The sequence below is a fragment of the Apodemus sylvaticus genome, chromosome 3 (assembly GCF_947179515.1).
Source record: "Apodemus sylvaticus chromosome 3, mApoSyl1.1, whole genome shotgun sequence".
Taxonomy (NCBI): Eukaryota; Metazoa; Chordata; class Mammalia; order Rodentia; family Muridae; genus Apodemus; species Apodemus sylvaticus.
In genome coordinates this window covers 24,791,174-24,813,135 of record NC_067474.1, presented here as the reverse complement: position 1 = coordinate 24,813,135, position 21,962 = coordinate 24,791,174, and the positions used below count along the sequence as shown (strand labels likewise).

Sequence of the window (21,962 nt, the reverse complement as noted above, 5' to 3'; positions counted from 1 at the left end):
AGAAATGTAAGTTGGGTGTGCTTGTGTACAGGGTCCTGTAAGTTTAGCACTTAGGAGGATGAGGCAGGAGGATGGAGGATTCAAGAGGTAGTCTGGACTATAAAGTTTGCAGATCAGTCTGTGTTTAGCAAGATGTGTGTGTGTGTGTGTGTGTGAGAGAGAGAGAGAGAGAGAGACAGACAGACAGACAGACAGACAGAGACAGCAGAGAAACAGAAAGAGAGAGATCAGACAAAGGCAGGGAGACAGAGACAGGCAAAGAGAGAATAACGATTTTGAGAAGTAAACAGAAATTACTAGACACCCCTAGGAGAAAGATATTATATATAATAAATAAATAAATCTTTAAAAAAAGAACTAAGAATGTGTCTAGCCCTTACCGTTTTAAAATATCTATCTATCTATCTATCTATCTATCTATCTATCTATCTATCTATCTATCTATCTATCATCTATCTAGATATGACAGGATCTCAATGTGTAACTCTGTCCTGGAACTCACAATGTAGATCAGGCTGGCTTTGAACTCACAGAGCTTCCCCTGCCTCTGTGTCCTGAGTACTGGCATTAAAGGCGTGCACTATTTTTTTTTAAAGATTTATTTATTTATTATATGTAAGTACACTGTAGCTGTCTTCAGACACACAAGAAGAGGGCATCGGATCTCATCACAGATGGTTGTGAGCCACCATGTGGTTTCTGGATTTGAACTCAGGACCTTCGGAAGAGCAGTCAGTGCTCTTAACCACTGAGCCATCTCTCCAGCCCCAAAGGCATGCACTATTATGCGGGAAGGTGAAAACACCTTTTAATGAGACTTGTTTCACATCATACAAGCAGAGCAGTTCGGCTAGAAAACACAGGAGCTCTGCATCTCTATTATCCGGCCACTCGCACCTTCCATTTCTCCCATTGTCCTGATATTTTCTGACCATAAAAAAATTAATATGTTAACGTCTAAAGCTGAACCCTCTGTGTCACTCCAATTTTTATTCCTTCCCTGGTTTATTTTTGACATCTTGACACTTGACGATCTAACATGCTAATTAATTAAAAATTAATTAAAGTCATGAAGCCTGGCCTTTTGTTTTTTTTTCTGCGTGTATCTGGTGCACAGCAGGTGCCTCATAAGCACTGAATGAATGGACATTGGCAGACACTGTAGCTCACACCCACTTCATGCCTTTAGTGTTATTCTGAGCCGCTGACTATGGGGTGATTAGCTTTGTGGTGGACAAAGGGTGGGGGGGGTATAACTGGCATCATCGTTGAGAGATGCTCTGTGATTGAAGAGAGCCCGGTGAGTGTTGAGTGCCCGATTTCATGCTCTGTTGTCTTCTCAGAACTCTTCATACGTTTTTTTTTTTCTTTTTCTTGAACATCTGGCCCTCTTGCTTTCTCCACTTGAGTGCTGGGATGACAGGCACGGGCCACCACATCCAGTTTAGTAGCACTGAGCCTTGTGTATGCAAGGCCAAATAGGCAAGAGTTCTACCAAGTGAGTTAGCCACAGCTGGTGCCACAGGAATAGGTTTTCAGCCAGCGGTGTGTGGAGTTCAACGAGACACACAGCGGGTACGCGGTAAGCAGGCTGGGTTCACTCCTGAGGAAGCCAGGGGTCTGTATTCAAGTCAGAGCTCGCCCTGAATGCAGAAAGGAGGACAGAAGCAGGAATGACTAAGAAACGCATCCTGTTCTCTCTGAAAGGATTTTTATTATTTTGTGTGTGGGGGTGCTGCTCTGCCAACACGTAAGTGTATGCCACATCGATGCCCGGTACCCTCAGATGTCGGAAGGGCTGGAGCTACAGAAGGTATGAGTCACTGCGTGAATGCTGGAAACTGAGCTGGGTCTTCTGGGAGAGCGACCAGTACTCAGCACACAGAGCCATCTCTCCAGTCCCCCAAAGTTAAACAAAAAACCAAACCAAACCACACCAAAGCCAAAACAAACCCTTACATTCTGAATGTCCTCTCCTGTCCCTGTTTTCCCCCTGCCCTCAAGCTCTTGCATTAAGAACAACACCACAGAGGGAAGGGACTTGGGGCGATGGTAGCACCTTTTGACACCTCCTTGACAGTAAGCTGGGGACAGCATGCGGTGCTTTGACTTGTGCTAAATCAATCATGGCTGCACATGCCTGGGAAGACTCGGGAAGTGAAAGCAATCGGGTCAGGAGTCTGATTACATACTTCTTGTAAGTTATGAGTTCGAGGCCAGCCTGGTTTACATGACACCCTGCTTTTAAAAAGAAGAGAAATCATGGAGTATAAGGAGTTGTTAGCTTCGGGTAGTGTCTTCACTCTTCTGTCAAGAGCGAGCCTGCTGCGTACGCTGCCCTGCGGCCTTATGCGATGTAACACCGAAGTTCTAGCTAATCATACCAAATATACATTTGTTTATATATGTTTAATTATAAAATACATATGTTTATATGAATATATAATTAAAATTATGTATACTGTAGTGCGAAATATTAAAAAATGAGCTGTCATGTTCCTGCACTCTCAGCCTCGCTGCGGTCCCACCGGCTCTGTCTCTATCCTCCAACTCTCCGGTGGGGCCGGAGCTCCTTTTGCTGCCACACCAGCCCCATGCCATGACTGTCCACCCCACGGTCAGCTGCCACAACACCCATTTACCGGGTAGAAGCAAAACTCTAGAAGCTTAGAATGAACAAGTCAGATTTATGTATCAATAAATTCTCAGTTCACAAGATGCCAATACAATAATTTTAGAACCAACTGATAATGATAAAAACTGCCCACCTAGATTAGACAAATTATCCCAGTTATTAACCTTATGATATCATAATTGCCTGTGGCTAACTAAATCCACACGGGGTCAGGTTCTTCTTCCTGTTCGTCTGTTTCCGTCTTGGCCTTCTTCCCTCCCCTGAGACTCTCCCCATCTCTCCAACTCTTTGCGCTGCCTCCCTTTTCCCTGTCCAATCACAGGCCTCCTGCTGCACAAATATAACTGGACAGGGAAAATCCTGCTACAATATATTTACTTTTTCCCTGTTAAGAATAATGTATTAAATAAGAAGAAACACTCAGAACTCTGGAAATGCCGGGGACAGAACTGCAGTAAACTCAATGTCAGACCAGGCTAAGTCAAAACCCTTGCTATATGGTGAGACCCTGTCTCAAAAAAACCCAAAACAAACAAAACCTATTAGGCTGATACTTACTAATACATACCATCTTCAGCCTTTAATGGCTCTCAACAAGAACTCTCCACCCCTGGGCCCTGGGAATGCAGCTGGCCCTGGTTCTCATGGCTATGGTCAATAGTTCAGTTCAGCCTGTGGAATCCTGGGGCTGTATTTCTAAAATAAAATCTTGAGTATACAAGTCCCTAACTTGCTAGGTAAGGCTATAGCTTGGAACCTGGTACATATTTTCTGATGGAAGCACTATTTTGGATAGTGGTCAGGTTTCCAAACTGACCAACTTGTTTTAATATAGTTGATTCTTCAATATATTTCAAGTATCCCAGTGTAGCTGAAGACCATGTGACTACTGCCGATGCCCAGCTGTGGGTCTGGATCTAATAGCTGGGCAGAGTCACGGTGAGCGGGGGCATCTGGATATATGAGTAACGATCCAGCTGCGAGGGTCAAGTGCATCTCTTTCAGTTCTTAATTTGGCACTTGGTCATTAGGAGAGCGAGTGGGGACCCTATTCAGGAGGTTTTCTTACTTGAAAAGCAAAAGTTGTTTTTCGTTTTCTGCTTTGTTTAGAGACAGACTTTTGCTGTGTTGGCCTGGAACTCTAATAGACGCCCTTGCCTCAGCCTCTTGAGTATGGGGTTACAGGTGTGACCCCCACACTTAGCTCCGCTTCATTCTGTTCTCACAAGTGCGGGCTCTACCTTCCGCAATGCCTTGGTGCTCCTTTATTTAGCCCTGGGTAGTTTTAGGCTGCTTCTAGCTACATGACCCACTGAATACTAAAGGGGAAAGTCTGATGAGGATTCTTGGTTGTCGATTCATAGAATTCACCCGGGGAAGCCAGGTGTGGTGACACATGCTTATAATTGCAGCACTTGGGAGGCAGTGGCAGTTGGGTCTTTGGGAGTTCAAGGACAGCTTGGTCTGCAGAACACGTCCTGGGCCAGCCAGGGCCACACAGTGAGGCCCCCCTCTCAAACTCTATCTTCTGGTTCCCATGAGAGAGAGAGAGAGAGAGGGGGGGGGAGGAGAGGGAAGGGGGAGGGAGAAGGGGAGGAAGAGGGAGAATTTATACTTATTATCTCCTCCAGACATAGAGCTGGGACCCTTCTTCTCTACTGGAAGGCAGTCCTTTAGACTTCCTTAGGGACAGTCCAGTCAAGTGAAAAGCACAGTGTTTGCAGTGTTTGTAGGCTCAGCCTTTAGTTCAGAGGGGTCAGCTTAGCCGGGTGGAGGTGCTGCCGGTCTGCAGAGATGCTTTTGTTTTTCCCCTAAAAATAGACTGCGATGAAGTCCAAGGGACCGCAAACTCACTGTGTAGCCTAGGATGGCCCTGAACCTCTGACCCCCTGCGCCTCCCATCTCTGAGTGCTGGGAGGACGCCACTGCCCTCAGTTTGTGCTGCAGCGATGCGGATGGAGCCCGGGGCTTTGTTTGTAACCACTGTGATGGGCTGTATATGCTTAGCTCAGGGAGTGGCACTATTAGGAGGTGTGGCCTTGTTGGAAGAGTAGGTGTGTCACTGTGGGTGTGGGCTTTAAGACCCTCGTCCTAGCTGCCTGGAAGCCAGTATTCTGCTAGTTTCGGAAGAAGATGTAGAACTCTTAGCTCCTCCTGTACCATGCCTGCTTGGATGCCGCCATGTTCCCTCCTTGATGATAATGGACTGAACCTCTGAACCTGTAAGACAGCCCCAATTAAATGTTGTCCTTTATAAGACTTGCCTTGTCATGGTGTCTGCTCTCAGTGGTAAAACCCTAACTAACACAACCACATTCTCAACCCTAGAAGCATTTTTTTTTTTTAATGTATAGCAGTCACTGAGAATGCCTAGTGTAATCTGAGTTTTTCTGTCCAATTACTACTCATGAACAATCAGGATAAGAAAACCATTGGAGAGTCTATTGTCAGAGTGTCATGATAGTGCCTACTGTGACCCCAGTACTTTGAAGGTAGAAGCTGGAACATCAGGAGTACAAGGTTACACTCAGCTACATACTAAGTCTGGGGCTAGCAGGGACTACAGGAGTCAACCCCACAAAACAACGAAGGGTGGGGAAGAGCTGGAATCCCAGCTTTCTGTTTTTTCTTACTATACTACTTAGGGGACCCCTCTTAAGTCCCAGTTAATCCTTAGTCCCTGCCTAGGGACGAAGGGACAGTGGAATCACAGGAGGAAGAGATACCCAATGCTGCCTGCCCGTGGCTCTCACTTGCTGGGTGTGTGACTTCTCTCAGAGGCTGAGGAGCCAGGGAGGGGGACTTGTTTAAGTTTGGAGCCGCAGTGACCGCAGTGACCGTCAGTGGGTTCTTCTCTTTCACACCAACTTGGCTTGTTTCATGTAAGTGCAACTGTACCATCTCCAGCTTCTGCCAGCCAGTGCAGAGGCACCACTCAGACTTATTTGAAAATTGTGGGTGGACACTTTTCCAGACACATCCTCTTGGCAGACAGATGGCCTCTGTTGTGGAGGAGGAAGTGATAACCCGAGACCACTTGGGCCTGGTCCTTGTGACAGGCAGCCATCTGCCACCAGACAGGAAGTAACCCATCACTCCCCAGGGAGAAGGGGCGGTGCAGTCACCCTGCTGTGCCCTTACTCTGGCGTCGCACTCCAGAATTCACGGGTCACAGCAAGTGCCCATGTCGCTACAGTGGGTGGGCTTGGTCTGTCCCAGAAGCACTGCTCTTTCCTTTTGGTTTAATTGCTCTCTGGGGAGTGATCTTAAATATATCTCTGACCCCCGAGGAAGGAACTGAGTCTCATTTTACCTGTTTTTCTTTCATTATAGCAGAGGGACCCCAGTTGGTGTTAAGTTCTCAGAGCCTAGTGTGATGGTGCCCATGGATAATCCAACACTTGGTATAAGCAGGCAGATCCAGGAGTCTGAGGCCACCGTGGGCTTTACCACAAGAGCTAAACAAGCTGCAAAACCCCAAGATCAGCGGAATAGCACTAGCCTAGCATGTTTGAGGCCCTGGACCTCCAGGACTGTCAAGAAGAAAAGACCCCCTTCCCCCAACCACATTTCAGTACATTACCTTAACATCACCCAGTTCAAGTGTGGAAGAATACTCACACTTTTCTAAGAGAAATGGTTCCTAGCAAAAAGTTTCCCTGAAACCTCTCTATAGCTCCTGGAAACATTAATAGGCAAGTAGTGTTGCATGTTAACAGAGCTCCAGCTAGGCAGAGTGAGCTCCCCAACCCCAGCACCCTTTGGACCTTAGCCTCTTCTGGGCTGTGATGAATAGTCTTGTCACCTTTGACTGGTGTGGGGAACAGAGGAGACCTGAGCGAGGGAAGCATATTTTGACACAGATATGGCCTCGGCCCATGGGACAATTGGCAGAGCCATGTCTCATGTGGCTCAAGAGAAATGGCAGAGCTTTTCTTAGGAATGGGTGTTTATGGATGATTGATGAAGGTATGCGAAGACAGGAACTAGGCCTTCCTTCTCCTGGATGCTTACAGCCTGAGACTGCTGGCCAGGGAGACCTCCTAAAGAGACTAGTTAACCTTTGCCCCCGTGTGCAGCACCTAATTAACACATGGTGGTTGTAGTTTGCAGTGGTAGCCGAATCCCAACTGGTTCCAGCTTGACTGTGTGAGTGTCTGTGTGTCTGTCCTTACTTCATTACCATGACACTCCTAGCCAGGGTGATTGGACCCAAGCCATGAAGGTTGGGTGGGAATGGATTAAGAGACCCATAGAAAGATGATACAACCTTCTTCTGGGTGTGACCATGAGGGTGTTTCCAGATAACAGTTAGCATGTTGGTGAGTGGACTAAGAGGGTAGAGGACTCTGTGAGGACTGTGATGATGCCATATGCCGTTATAAATTTGTCCACATGTGTAGAATATAGAACACCATGAACGAAATCTAATGCATGTGAAGTACACTGAGTGACAGTGGTGTGTGGGTGTGAGTTCATCAGCAACAAACATCAGTGTGATGAGGACATTGGTGTGGGAGGGCACGCATGGTTGGAGGTAAGGGACATATGGGACATTCCAGTACTTTTTTCCCCAGATTTACTATCAACACAAACTTGCTTTAAAATTGTGGTCTTGGACTAGAGAGATGCCTCAGCAGTTAAGAGCACTGGCTGCTCTCCCAGAAGACCTGGTTGGATTCCTAGCACCCACATGGTGGCTCACGACTATCTGAAACTCCAGTTCCAGTGGATCTGATGCCTTCTGACCTCAGTGAACATCAGGCGTGCATGTGGTGTCCAGACAGGTCTGAGTGGAAAACACCTATACACATAAAATAATAAAACAATAATTAAGAACTAAGTAAAAAGAACTGATCTTGATTCTCATTGTTTGCAATCTTTAAAAAGGAACATAGAATTCAGAGTTTCTGTTTTGCAGGCACAGGGTTTCACTCTGCAGCTCAGATTGATGTGGAACTCTCTAGACTGGCCTTGAAATCACAGTAATTCTCCTGCCTCTGTCTCCCAAGTGCTGAGATTGCAATCATTAGCCCCTGTTCCTGGATATTGTGGGAGGCATAGGGATCCTGTGCTCACAGCTAAACATAGGGAAACCAGGAATGTTAAACACACAGCATTGTTCCTTCAAAGGAAGGAACTATATGACTTGTTAACTGTCCAGCAGGCTAAGAGCAGAATAGTTAACTGGTTTGTGGCCTTCTGCACTGTGTGGCCAAGACAATACTGGATCATGGCCCAGACCCTTATTGTGAGCTTGCTAGTCTATAGAAACCATCTTATAGAAGCTGTCACATGTAGTTCTATAGAACCCATCTTTATAGAAGATGTCGTGTGTACTTTACAAAGAGTTTTGATATAGTCATTATTGTGCACACAGAATTGAGTTAATTATTACCAGCAATATTTTCACAAAAATGAAAATTGTCTCTCACAGATCATTTGTCTGTTGGTCATGGTGGCTACAGAGACCCTCTCTTCTGTAACATATGTGAGTTAAACAGGACCAGGGCTGGGGCTGGGGGATGATTTCACAGTGTATAGTGTTGTAGAATCAAGGAAAGGCCAGTCATGGACTTCTCACGGAATCTTCCTGCCCTGGTGGCCTTCATGTGTCTCTGCAACCTGAACATTACAGCTGCATCCCCTGTTGCTATAGACCGTTGAGTCCCACTCAATTCCAAATGGCATCTTCCTATAGAAGTGAGACTTCCTCAGTCCCTTATGGTGACACATGTCTGTAATTCTAGGGTACAGGAGGTTGAGGATGGAGAACAAGTTCAAGTTTAGCTTGAGTTATAAAGCAAGACCCTGTCTCAAAAAAGGAAAAAAAAGGATCTTGTAGTTTCGATGAGATTTCGACACTTGTCTGGGATTCCATGGCCTGCTCTGACTTGACTTTCTACACCCCAGTGTTCAGAGCCAGACCCACCAGTTTTGAGCATGTATGCCCGTCACACATGGGATTTCCTTTTCGCTGTAGCCTGAGAACAGTTTGGATTTGTTTGCCTTGGCTTACGAGCCAAGAAGTCTTGCGTTTGAGGCAGTGAAGGAGGTAATTATATTTTATGTAAACATGCATATTTTTATTTTTAGCAGCAAGGGTGGAGTATAGACAGAGGGGGAAGTGCCCATGACTGCCGAGATTTATGAGAGGACAGAGAACAGGAAGCTTGTATCTCATTTCCCCTTCCCAGTGGTCACTACGGACTCCAGAAGTCTCTTTTAATGGCCTGTATTTGAAATGTCTTGTTATAAAAATAACATTATATACAAAAAGAAAACCAGTCAGTGTTTCCATCGCTTAGCTCACTAGCGTTACTATTATGAAGTATTACTTTGTGGTTTCTGTTTTTGTGTTTCCCACTCAATGTGTATAAAGGCAACTACTGAATACATCAGTCCCCTCTTACCCACAGGGATACGTCTCATATTCTCCAATGGATACCTGAAGTTTCAGAGCACTGACTCTGTGAATGTGATTTCCTATGTGATTTCTGTGTCAGAGTTTACAAATTAGAGATAAGGGATAGACAAGGATAACATAGCAAAAATGAACAATGTAATAGTATACTGTATGTAATAACATTTTACTGTATTGGACTCAACTTCTTTTGTTGCAACCGAAACTCTGGAAAGGTAGACTAGAGATTAAGGGGACTAGATACATTACAACGTTAGCATTTTCCTGGAACCGAGTCACACAGCACAAACTGTCATGTGAGGGAAGAGACAGCACAGCAACATACAAGTTCTGTATCTTAATCTTCCCTAAATACATCGATGAAGAATGTAAGACAATAAATCGACAACCTAGCCATATACTTCAAAGAATGTGCTATTATCAGGTGAAATTCATTCTAGGAACACAGAGACAAAAAGTCTGTTCCTACACCCAACCTTATGGGACAATCCAGTGATCATTTTGATGCGGAAAAGATTGTATGAAACCATGCCATGAACTGAAATGCTCAGTGCCTCCTGTTTAATAGCCCCTTTGAAGCACTCCTGCTGTTTCCGTATTCTGAACGTGCTAGTCATTACAGTGGACGGGCGTGTTGGTGCTGTGGAGATGGCTCAGTGGTGACACTACTTGCTGTAAAAGCACAAGGACCAGAGTTCAAATCCCTAGCACCACAGGGAAGAGCTGGGCGTGGCTACAGTGTGCCTATAATCCCAGCACTGTGTCGGGTAGAAACAGGAGGATTGCTGGGGCTTGCCAGATGACAGCCTAACTCAGGGTCATGAAGAGACATTGGAATAGCAGGACATCCAATATCCTCAGAATGAGATCAAGCAAGTAGGAGAGAGGGAGGGAGGGAGGAGGGAGAGAAGGAGGGAAGGAAGGAGGGAGGGAGGGAGGGAGGAGGGAGAGAAGGAGGGAGGGAGGGAGAGAAGAGAGAGAATTGGTTTAAGGAAATTATTGTTGAGATGAGACTGGACAGAAGGCAAAATAGCTTCATTTAAGGATGACATAAATGTCTCCAAAGAGAATCACTTAAAGAATCTTTTAGAAATACTAGAGTTTAATGAAATAGACAGATGAAAAATAAACGTTTAAAAATAAGAGCCTTTTACATATTAACAATAATAATTAGAAAGGACGTTCTTGTCCCAATAGCATAAATAAAACAAAGTGCTGAGAAATACACACAACTGAAATGAAGTCTTAATGAATCTGTCCCAGGAAGGCAACCTCTTGAGTGCACAGGAAGCAACTCTTACTGACTGGGAAGATCCAGTGTTGAAAACCAGGCTATAAACGCCAGAAATCGTCAAATGTAATAGTCTTACCACCTCCCCCCCCCCCCCCCCCACACACAGACAGGGTTTCTCTGTGTAGCCCTGGCTGTTCTGGAACTCACTCTGTAGACCAGGCTTGCCTTGAACTCAGAAATCTGCCTACTTCTGCCTCCCCAGTGCTGGAATTAAAGGCATGTGCCACCACTGCCCGGCCCACTTGCTAAGTAACTGAGGCTGGCTTTGAACTCATGAAACACTCCAACTGACCGCAGATTTGTGATTCCCCACGCTCAGCTTCAACCGTCTATCACAAGCTAACTGTAAAGCCAAATCCTCTCACTCTCTATTAAAAAACAAAAACAAATGGACAATTATAAGAATTCAAATATGAAAAAAATACAGAAATGTGGGTGAATATTTTAGTGTTAAAGTACAGAAGACATGACAGTGAAAAGGAACTATAAAGGACTCTTGTCGATTCAAATACATAACTTAAAGATTCCTTTACATATCAAACCAATGAGCAGAGATAACATACAAATGAGAAACTAAAAAAAAAAAAATTGCCCACACCATACGTGGATGGTTAACAGCTCTAATACATGCAGGAAATACAGAAATTAATAAAGATGCACTTTTAAATTAAAAGGTGAGGAAAAAATTAGGCAACTGTGGAAGGTTTCAGAACCAAAGTAAGAGTCCCTTATGTCAAACCTTTACACCGTAGCCAAACGGAGTGAGACTGTAAAGGGATAGTCTGCATATTTGGGTGTCCTTTGAGGTTCTTTCCAGTGTTCTGACTATATTAAAAAGGCAAACCATACAAGCATACAGATCTTTTTGTTTCCTTTTTTTTTTTGTTGTTTAGAATGTTAAGGTTTTATTCATCAGCTACACAGTCATGTCCTTCGTGGATATCCTGGAACTCTTATGCTTATGTGATCTTTCTCTGTCCAGAAGTTATACAAAACTCATTTGTATATGTTTTATGGCATTTTGATAATTTTTACAATTATCACAATGGATTTTTTAGCTGTGAGGTGACACTCCATTATGAACTCATGTTGCTCCAGGCTTCCATGTTCTTACACATTTAAGTAATCCATCACTTTGATGTTAGATCAGGGTGAACACTTCATCCTGTGTCCTTGCTTTTATAAGACATATTTGTAGCCAGGTGTGGTGGTACAGGCCTTCATCCCAGCACTCTAATGGCGGAGGCAGGTAGATATTTCTATGAGTTCCAGGCCAGCCTGGTCTACATAGACAGTTCATGTCTTTAAGAAATGTTTTTAAAGAGAGAGTTGTGGACCCTTCCTCCTTCCCTTTCTCCCTCCTCTTCCCTGTTTCCTCCCTCTCTCCTTTCTTTTATTCAGTTTTTTGAGTTTCCATGTTGCCCAGGCCTCCGGGACTCTGCTGGCTATAAAGCAAAAGACCGATAAACATGACCACCCAATAATTCTCACACCTCAGCCCTGGGTGCTTTGTTTATGACATTCTGGAGATCGAAGCCAGGACTTCACATATACTAGACAAGTCATCTACCAGCTGAGCTAAGTTTTCAGCCTTCAACTAGAGTTTTAAGTGAAATTATCTAAGCCTTCAATGGGTTGGAGGGCAGTGATTCATGGGTTTGTCATTTGTGGGGAGTAGTTGGTGCATCTCCTGGTCCCTTCGAGGGGCTGGAAAGCAGCCTCGGTGAGGAGGGAGGGAGGTGTAGATGGCTGACAGGCACTGGCTCTGCCTGGCTGGATGAAGGGAGTGGTCACAGCTGTGGGAAAGGCAAGGATACTCCCTGTGGGGATGCATAAACTAGGACAGTATGGGGCACAGCCTCATTCTGAAGTTTTGTTTCTGGCTTGATTAACCCCAGGTGATTTAAGGTTAGTTATGACACAGATCCCTTTGTAGGTGAAGGGCACATGTGGAAGAGCTGTCTGGACTTGTGCTTTTAAGGTCTGCTTCCCTTTTGATAGCAAGAAACTACCTTGGTAGGAGAGCTCTGAGTGTCTCGGATCCCCAGAGGCTGTGAGGAGCAGAAGAAAGGTCAGAGGTCCTGGAATAAAGCAGATCTAGCTTTGGTTGCTGACAACTGGATCTTGGACATATTTTGTAACCTTTCTCACTATCTGAAATGCAAATAATGGTACTCGACCTGATAGGATTGCTGTTTGTGTTAATTGAGATAATAAACCAATGAGGGTGTCATAGAAATGCTTATCAAATGTTGGCCATTGGTAATAATAATAAAATTGTTTTTTATGGTAGTGGGGGTTCAGTGGAGATTCTAAAAGGCAATAGAAATAAAGAGCTGTGATCTATTGGTGGCTGCCTCTTGTGGTTATTTTCCAGGTTATTATTGGTATAGCAGCCTGGCACCCCTCATGTTACCCTCAAGCTCTTGGGACAATGGCATCAGCCATGAGCTATGCTTGGGTGTTTGGGCTGCGTCTCACCTGCTTCCTTAGTGCTGTTCCCCGAGCCTTGTGCTGTGCTCTGTGACAAGAACTCAGCTTCCTCACAGGCTCAGCTTTCCCAGGCTTAACCATGCGGGACCCACACAGTGCAGGCACAACCTCAGTGTCTCCTCAACATACTAGGTCCCTCCGCCATATTCCTTATGATAATGGAGGGAAAAGTCTGAGTCCTCCCCTGGGAGATGGGCAGTTCTAGATTCCCTTTTAGCTGTGCTGGACTGTGAAAACTAAACTAAGCAAGCCAGGCTACTCTTAAGGTCGGTACTTCTTCCCTCCTCATTCCTGAGAGAGAGAGAGAGAGAGAGAGAGAGAGAGAGAGAGAGAGAGAGAGAGAGAGGAGAGGTCAAAGTTGGGTGTTTTCCTCATTTGATGTCCACCCCACCCCCACCCCCACTTTTTTAAGGCAAGGTCTCTCACTGACCTTGAAGCTCTGCTAGACTGACATAGGACCAAGCCTCAAGGTCGTGCTGTCTCTGCTTCCCCTGTCCTGGGAGTGCATGTGTTCCGCTGTGGGGACTGAGTTCATGTTTGTGGCAAGCACTTAACCAAGTGAGCTAGCTGTCTCTCCAGCCCCAGGTCCTTCTTACAATAAATGCATTGCTAGCTGGAAATAAGCTTGTATTTACGAACCCTGACACTTCCCTCTCATCAAAGGTCAGTTTCTTTCCCTCCTCGGAGCTGTGTGACTCTGTAGCCTCGGGCAGCTTCCAGGTATTGGGAAAATCCCATTGGTCTTGGCCTGGGTGTGAAAAGTCCCTTGGGCTCATGCATTTGGTCACTTGGTGTCCAGAGCTGCTGGCATTGTTTTGGGGTTCATGAAATCGTTAGACTAGATTCAGCCCTTGAGTGTGATAGCCCAACTGTGCTTCCAGATCCTCCAGGATGTGAACAAACCTTGAGAGAACATTCCTGCCACCATGGACAGGTTCATCACAGCTGCTGTGCCTTCCGGGCCATGACGGACTAGCCAGAGCCTCCCTTGAGCTGATTTGGTTGGGGATTCTGCCATAGCGGTGAGAAGAGAAACCAAGCACCACAAACCCTCATGGACCACACAACCGACATGTTTGTCGGACAGATACAGAAGCTTCCCTGAAGCAAGGGCTTCTATTCTGAAATGCCTAGTCAAGGGTGGGGCTGCTCACCTGAAGTGTGGGTTTATATTCTGAGATACCTGGGCAAGGGCCAGGCTGCTCAAGGACAACCTGCTGGCTGCTCAGTTTCCAGGCTCCCTTTCAGAATGGAAAAGCCAGAGGGACAGCATTTGAACATTCTCAGAAGCTTACCATAGTGTCTGTCACCTTCTCTAGGCAGACCAGGTGGTATGGGGCAAGAGCTGGGTCACAGCCAGGGCAGAGAAGAAGGCAGGACTGACTATCTGTGGCCTTGGGCTCTCAGCTGTACACAAGGGGACACTTGATTCTGGTTTCCCTGAGACAGGAGGCTCCCTGAGTGCCTTTGGGGCCCCCAGCGCTCTGAAAGGGGAGGACAGGCAGCAGCTTTGGTTTACAGCTTCACAGATCCAGGGTGTCTACAGGCATCTGATGTGTGTTCCAGGCAAGGAAAGAGACCTCCCAGTCTGAGGCATTCACCTAATACTGCCATTGTCTTGACAGCTGCTGCAGCCAAAGAAGGTGGCACCCTGGCTGTGGTCCCTGTCTTGAGGGTGAAGGAATGAGCCTTCGCCGACCAGAGCTGAGGTCAGTAGCAGATAAACAGAGCACCAGACTCTCCTCTGATGGCTCAGGGGTCACCAAGACCTCTAGCAGATCGGTAAGTCCCCTTCAGGGGCAGAGAAGTGGCCATTCTGGTAGCTCTCTGGTCACGTGACTTACAGTTGCATTCATGAACAGGACTGTGGAGGGGAACAGAGGTCCCATGGCGCAGACCTGGATGGAGTGGGGACACAGTTATGGTCACCCCAGATCGGTGCCCCTTTATTCTCCAGCTTACTCAGTATAAAACACCAGCTGGGGGGAGTGGCTGTGACGTGCTGCACAAGAAAGCCAGGCAGAGGGAGGCTTCCTTGCGTCTTATATCTGTGTAAGATGGGATTGGAATGAGAAAGAAGTCCAAGGTCACCCTGGGCTAAACAGCAAGTTGGGGGCCAGGCTGGGCTACATGAGAGAGACCCTGCTTCACAGAACCAAAGAGGGAGCAGCCCTTAGGCCAAACTCCCTGAGTCCTCCTGGCGCTGTTCAAGCTGACTGCCAAATGACATCGTTGTCTCCCTGTGTAGACTCAGGTATGTCTTGGCGGGGCGAGGCTTCTCCTGAGGAACAGCTCGGGTGGCCAGGGCCAGGAGAGGGCCATGAAGGGCTGGAACAAGAATGTGAAGGTTTGTAATTGATGGGGAGGTGCGTGTGTGTGTGTGTGTGTGTGTGTGTGTGTGGTGTGTGTGTGTGTGTGTGTGGTGTGTGGTGTGTGTATGTGTGTGTGTGTGTGTGGTGTGTAGGGCTGCGTGCACATTAGTGAGCATGCACGATGAGGCCAGAGGTCAACCTCAGCTGTCACCCCTCAGGATCCCTCCATTTTTGTGTGTGTATGTGTGTGTGTGTTGTTTATATGCGTTTGTGTGTGAGGGTGTGTGTGCAAATGTGTATGCATGTATGTACAGGCCAGGTCAGCCTCAGGCATCTTTTCTCACGTCTCACCTTATTTTTTGGGAGAGGCTCTTCCACGGAATGTGGAAAGTCGCTGGCTCAGGTAGACTGACCAACAAGCACGCTCAGGGGCCCGTCCCCCCCACACCCCCTAGTGCTACGCCCTAGTGCCTGGCCTTTCACATGGGCGCTGGGGATCCGAACTCAGATCCTCACGCTTTCATACTCCCCAGTGCTTACCTGGGCCCTTGCAAAGTGTCTCTCACTGCCCCCCACACCTGGCTTTTATACGGAGTGTAGGGATCAACTGCAGGTCCCATGCTGTGTGGCCAGCACTTTACCAGCTGAGCCATCTTCCTACCCTAAGGGAAACATTTTTGTTTGCACTCTGCCCTGTGTTATACGTTTCCAGTATCACTTTTATCCTGGTCTAGAAAAGTGCTTCTCCACCTTCCCGACTCTGCGGGCCTTTAATACAGTGCGTCATGTTGTGGTGACCTCCAACCGGAAAATTATTTTCATTGCTCCTTCATAGCTGTAATCTTGCTGCTGTTATGAATCACAATGTAAATCTCGGTGTTTTCTCATGGTCTTAGGCGACTCCTATGAAAGGATTGTTTGACCCTGCAAAGGGTTGAGGCCCTGGTCTAGGAGTGGTTGACTTTCCAGGTACTTGAAGCTTCTGATCTAAACTCAAACATAGTACAATAGATAATCACACTTGCCACCCTCTCATAGCGTGTGTGTGTGTGTGTGTATGGCATGTGCAAATGTGAACACACACACACATTCACACACACTCACACTTGCGCACGCGTGCACACATTTTAGAAAGATGCAAGACCATTCATGCAGAACTTGAGAAGTATTCAAACTGGTTTCACAACTCTTGGTCTTGGCAAATCACCCACCTCCAGCCTAGATCTAAAGAGAGGCTTAAAGATTGTTCAGAGTTAAGGATTTCTTTATCGAAAAATATGTGCAGGCCAGTTCTAGGATCTGAGCATTTAACTGTTTCTCAGGGAACAGCATACATGTTCACAATTTGTTGGGACCAGGGCTGAAACGTTTCCTTGGAGTCAAGGTGATACAACACCTTGGGCTCAGGCCAGGCTCAAGGGCCTTACAGAACCCACCTGTTCTGGGGGATACTGACTGTCAGCTCGGCAGCATCTAGAATCAAGTAGAAGACATGCCTCTCTCTGCCCATGCCTGTGAGGGGATTTTCTAGACTGGTTTAATTGAGGAGGTAAAACGCACTGTATGTGAGGGTGGTGCCACTCTATTGATTGGGTCCTAGACTGCATCGAAAAGGAAAACAGAGCAGCAGATCAGCGGTGTCTCAGTTTCCTGACTGCAAACACAGTGTGAGCATTGCCTCGTGCTTCCCCTGCTGTAACTGTAACCTCAGACCGTGAGGCAAAGCAAGTTCCCCTGTCCTGATGCCCTCCCCCACGGCCCTGAGGAATTGTAGCAAGTTAGCTGAGGGCATCACTCTCGGTGCCTGGATCAGAACACCGGGCACTGGGGATCACCAGCAAAGAGCCCACGGCCCTTTGGTGACAGGGAAGGATTCTTCCTCTGACAGACTATTGCTGATTAAGTCTCCCAAAGAAGGCTGCGTGCTACTGTCTGGAACCTGTGGACTCGTCTAGCCAGGGAAGGGGCTTGGCAGATGTGATTAGGGTCCTGATACAGAAGTCAGTGTGCACAGTTCAGGGGAGCCCGTGAAAAGCCGAGAGCTGTAAGCCGCAGGTGTGAGGAGGGGCAGAAGCCAGGGAGGGGAAGAGCTTGGCTGACACTGGTTTGAAGAAAAAGTATGCACAGGAGTCAGGGCAAAGAAGGTAAGAGGCAAGGAAGGAGTTGTCTCCTTTAGTCTTCAGAAGGCTGCTAAACCGTTCGAGACTCCTGATACCCGGAGTTTCAAGAAAATCAATGTGAATTGTTGTAAGCCTCTGAGTTTGAAGTGACTTGTTCCAGAAGCTGTAAGAAACATGCAAGTCTTCCAGGACCCAGGTACTCAGCATATTATCCAGGACTCAGACATGGAACATGTCTCCAGGACTCAGATATTCGCACGTCTCCCAGGACTCAGGTGTTCAGCCGTCACAGCCCTGCAGATAAAGGCGTTTCACATCCAAAGGTTGCAGGGAAAACTGGTGTGTGCTCGGGTTGGGGGTGGGAAGTGGGTGGGGGTGGTTGTTCGTGCATCCTTCTGTCTTTTAGGTTTTGAGAAAGCAGGTTTTGAAGGTGATGTGGATCTTGGCAAGGCCCCTGCAGGTTTCTTTGTGTGCACAGCCAGCTTGTCTCCAGAGAAGCCAGGAAGTTCTTCCTTGAGTGAGTTAATCGTCCACAACCCCAGGGTCCGGGACTTTATCCCACAGTGATTTTTGCAGGAGCTTGGCTGCAGTCTCAGCGGTCACTGACATGTTAATGCACACAGTTCAGGACCGTGTCCTGTGTTCTGTCTCCATGCTGCGGTCAGACCTTTGGGCATGTGAACACAGATGAGGTCTGAGCCCAGGACGTTCTGGGGTACTTTCTTGGCCATTTGTTTCCCAGATTGCCAAACTGCCAGATTTATTGTTGTTCTGTTCTCAGCCAGACCTCGGTGAATGGAAACTCCTAGCTTTGTAGTTTAGCTCAGTTGCCTGGCTTCTCTGAGCCACATTTTCCTTATCTGTAAATGTCGGACACCTAACCCCCACCGAAATGTATCTTATTTTATTTTTTACAGTCATGGAAGACAGCCTCACTATGTAGCCCTCCTAGCTGTCCTGGAACTTGGTATGTAGGCCAGGGTGGCCCCTGACTCACAGCCATCTGCCTTCCCCTCCCTCCAGATTGCGGAGATCAAAAGTGTGTAGATCCACACCTAACTTGTCAAACTGAAATTTCCAATCATCTATCACAAGCGGAGGCAATGGAATATACAACCGAGGCTGTGATAGCCATGGACCCACAGTTCTTTACAGCTGTTGAAACATTGGCTCTGCTAATTGCTTCTTTAGATTGTGTTAAACATTAAACATGTTGCTGGAACTTGCTATTTAACACGAAGCAATCTTAGTGCAGTGCCTCAGGCTTAGAATCCAGCAGCATCCAGGGGGTAGAGGCACCAACATTATGTAAATTTCAGGCTAGACGGAGCCATGGTGAGTCCACACCAGTCAGGGATACCAGGTGAGACCTTGTCTCAAAACCATCTTTAAAAATAAAACATAACAACACAAACAAAGCAACACTTTTGGCATATACATGTCCTCATAACTAGTTTTCTCTGGGTACTGCACATTTTACTTGATAGCATTATGTTCATGATAATATGAACACTCATAATCCCAGCACTTGGAGGCTGATACTGGATGGTCATTCTAAGGTCAAAGCCAGCCTAAATTACATAGCCAGACTTTGTTTCAAAACAAAACAAAAAAGTGCCCCCCTCCCCAGGCCATCAACAGAGTCCATGGCTCCAAAAGGCTAAACTGAGAGTTGAGGCTGAGACGACCCTCCTTTCTCAGGCAGATTGTAAACTGCAGGATTCTAGACCACTCAGAATTCCCAAGTCTCTAGAATGACTTGAAGTATTTACCAAATGCTGCCATGTTTGTGGTTTTGGAATGGAACAGACTATTCTAAGAACTAAGTTTCTGATGTTCTTCCAGTGAAGTCATGGGCAGTGCCAGTTTTGGTGATATTTGTGAACATGCAGTGTGTGTTGTTACCTTGGGAAGCTCAGCTGCAGCTTGGTGTATATAGTAAGGCTTGGACGGGTGGGTATAATAGGCTACCTGCAAGACTGACCTTACATCTCCAGCCTACCCACCACCATCACATTGTTAGACTGCCCATTGTGGTCCAATCCCCTCCAGGCAAAGGGACACTCTTGTCAGGCGGGGTACTCTAAGGGTTCAGAGTCCAGAACCAGTGCTTTCTCCGGGAGGGGCTAATTCTTTTCTATACACATTCCGTTCTAGTGACTGGTGCGCAGCTGCAGGCCGGGGAGTAGGTGGGGAAGGGTGTGTAGGAGGCAGCCCACACTCAGAGTAGCCACTGAAACACCATTAGAAGGAAGAACACTGTTGTGGACTCCAGACAGGGAAGCAGGTAGGCTAACTGCAGATCTTCCCCTCTCCATCAGCTCCTCCAAAACCAATGCTCCAGTCTCCTCCCAGTTCTGCACCGGACCCCCTGCCTCAGCCTCTTTTCCCCTCTGTTCTCCTCTCCAGTGAACCACATGGAGATCCCAAACTTCCCTCCAATACTGTGTCCCAGATCTCCAACCCCAGCAGGCATTTCATGGGGCTGAGCTTCTGCGTCAGCCTCCCCTCACTCTCTGAGTCCATTCCCAGGAGAATAAGCAGATCCTGATGGAATGGCCTGCTTTCCTGCCGCTCGTGGGGCCCCTCAGCCTTCTGTCAGCCCAGCCCTGTTCCTACTTTCAGTTCCAGCACCTAGAGACATATCTTATCTGGAACTTCCAGAAGCTTCCAGAAGAGCAACACACAGCTACCACACTGTCCTAAGAATCAGAGAGGGCAGCAGACACCAAGGAACAAAACACCCACCCAGTGAAGTCAAGGCCAGATACTAGCACCTCAATGTATAATCATCCCAAATCCAGCTGCCTAGACACCGGCATAAAAACACAATCAATAACAGTCAGGACAGTGTGTCTCTACTACAGCCTAGCAACTCTACCACAGCAGGCCCTGAGTATTGCAACACAGCTGAAGCACGAGGAAAAGACCTTCAAATACCATTTATGGACATAATAGAGGTCTTTAAAGAGGAAATGAATAAATCCCCTAAAGAAATACATGAAAACACAAACAGTGGAGGGAAATGAAAACAAACCAAGCCAAACCAGTTCAACCATCAAAGTGGGAATAGAATCAATAAAGAAAACCCAAACTGAAGGAAACCTGAAAGTCAAACATTTAGGAAGTCAAACAGGAACCTCAGAGACAAGCATCACCAATAGAATGTAAAAGATGGAAGAAAGGAAATTCAGGCGTTGAAGATAAAATACAATAAATGGATACACTGGATAAAATGTTAAATGTAAAAACAAACAAACAAACAAAACAAACAAAAAACCCAAATAAACTGCCTACTACTAAGCATCCAGGAAATCTGAGACACCGTGAAAAGACCAAATCTAAGAATAACAGGAATAGAGTGAGAGGAAGAAACACAGATAAAAGGTAGAGAAAATATTCAAGGAAGTCATAGAAGAAAAATCCTTAACCTAAAGAAGGAGATACCTATCAAGCTGTAAGAAGCATAAAAAAACACCAGGTAGACTGGACCAGGAAAGAAAGCCCCTCGGCACATTATAATCTAAACACTAAACTTAAATAGACATATTAGAATAGTATGTGATTTCTCAGTGGAGACTCTAAAAGCCACAATGCTCTAGACAGATGTTCTAATAACTCTAAGAAACCACAGATACCCAGCAAAAGTTTCAGTCACAATAGAAGACATTTCTTTTTCTTTTTCACAGACCACAAAGGCTTCTTTTTTTTTTTTTTTTTTTTGGTTTTTTGGTTTTTCCAGACAGGGTTTCTCTGTGTAGCCCTGGCTGTCCTGGAACTCACTCTGTAGACCAGGCTGGCCTTGAACTCAGAAATCCGCCTGCCTCTGCCTCCCAAGTGCTGGGATTAAAGGCGTGCGCCAACATCACTGCCACCTGGCTCCACAAAGACTTTTTATTTATGCTTTACATTTACAAAAAGAACCCCAGGATTTTCCCTCCTGTATGTTTTCGTCTTGCCTCTTCGTGGTCCATGATGCCAACCGAGGTTGTCAGCACAGTGAAGCCAAACAGCCGTGATGGGAGCAGATTGTTCTGCCATTTCTCTAGGTCTTTGAGTTGAACATCAAATCTGGGGCTTATTACTCCACTTCCTGTGAGGTTTATAATGATCTTCCCAGCTCTGTGACCGTCAGTGATCTCAAACTCAATGGTGTAGCCCTGCTTCATCCTCACAGTTAAGAACTGAATGATGACTTTAGCACGGCCTGATGAGGACCTGGCCTTCGCCTCTCTTTTCAGTCTTGTTGATGCTATTGAGAGCATTCTCCAGAACTTTCCTTTATACCATGGTGATGGCGAGGGAAGACGGTAGAAAGAGTAGATAAGACATTCTATGATAAAATTAAATTTAACTAGTATCTATCTCCAAATCCAGACCTACAGAAGGTACTGGAAATTTCCAGCCTAAAGAGATTAACCACAAGAAAACATGGGGAATGAATAATTCTAGACAGCAAACTAAAAGAGGTGAAACACACACACACACACACACACACACACACACACACACACACACCATACCACCACCACCAATATCATCATCACCACGTCTGCCACGACCACAACAAAATAACAGGAATCAGTAAATACTGCTCATTGATATCTCTCAAAATCAATGAACTTAATCCCCAATATAAAGTTATAGACTAACAAAATGGATATGAAAACAGAATCCATCCCTT

At 46.3% G+C, this 21,962-nt stretch overlaps 1 pseudogene; it reads right to left on the bottom strand.

Annotated features, from left to right (window-relative positions):
• Nucleotides 1-21,189: 21,189 nt before the first annotated feature.
• Nucleotides 21,190-21,580, bottom strand: LOC127679820 (40S ribosomal protein S15a-like; annotated as a pseudogene).
• Nucleotides 21,581-21,962: the final 382 nt, after the last annotated feature.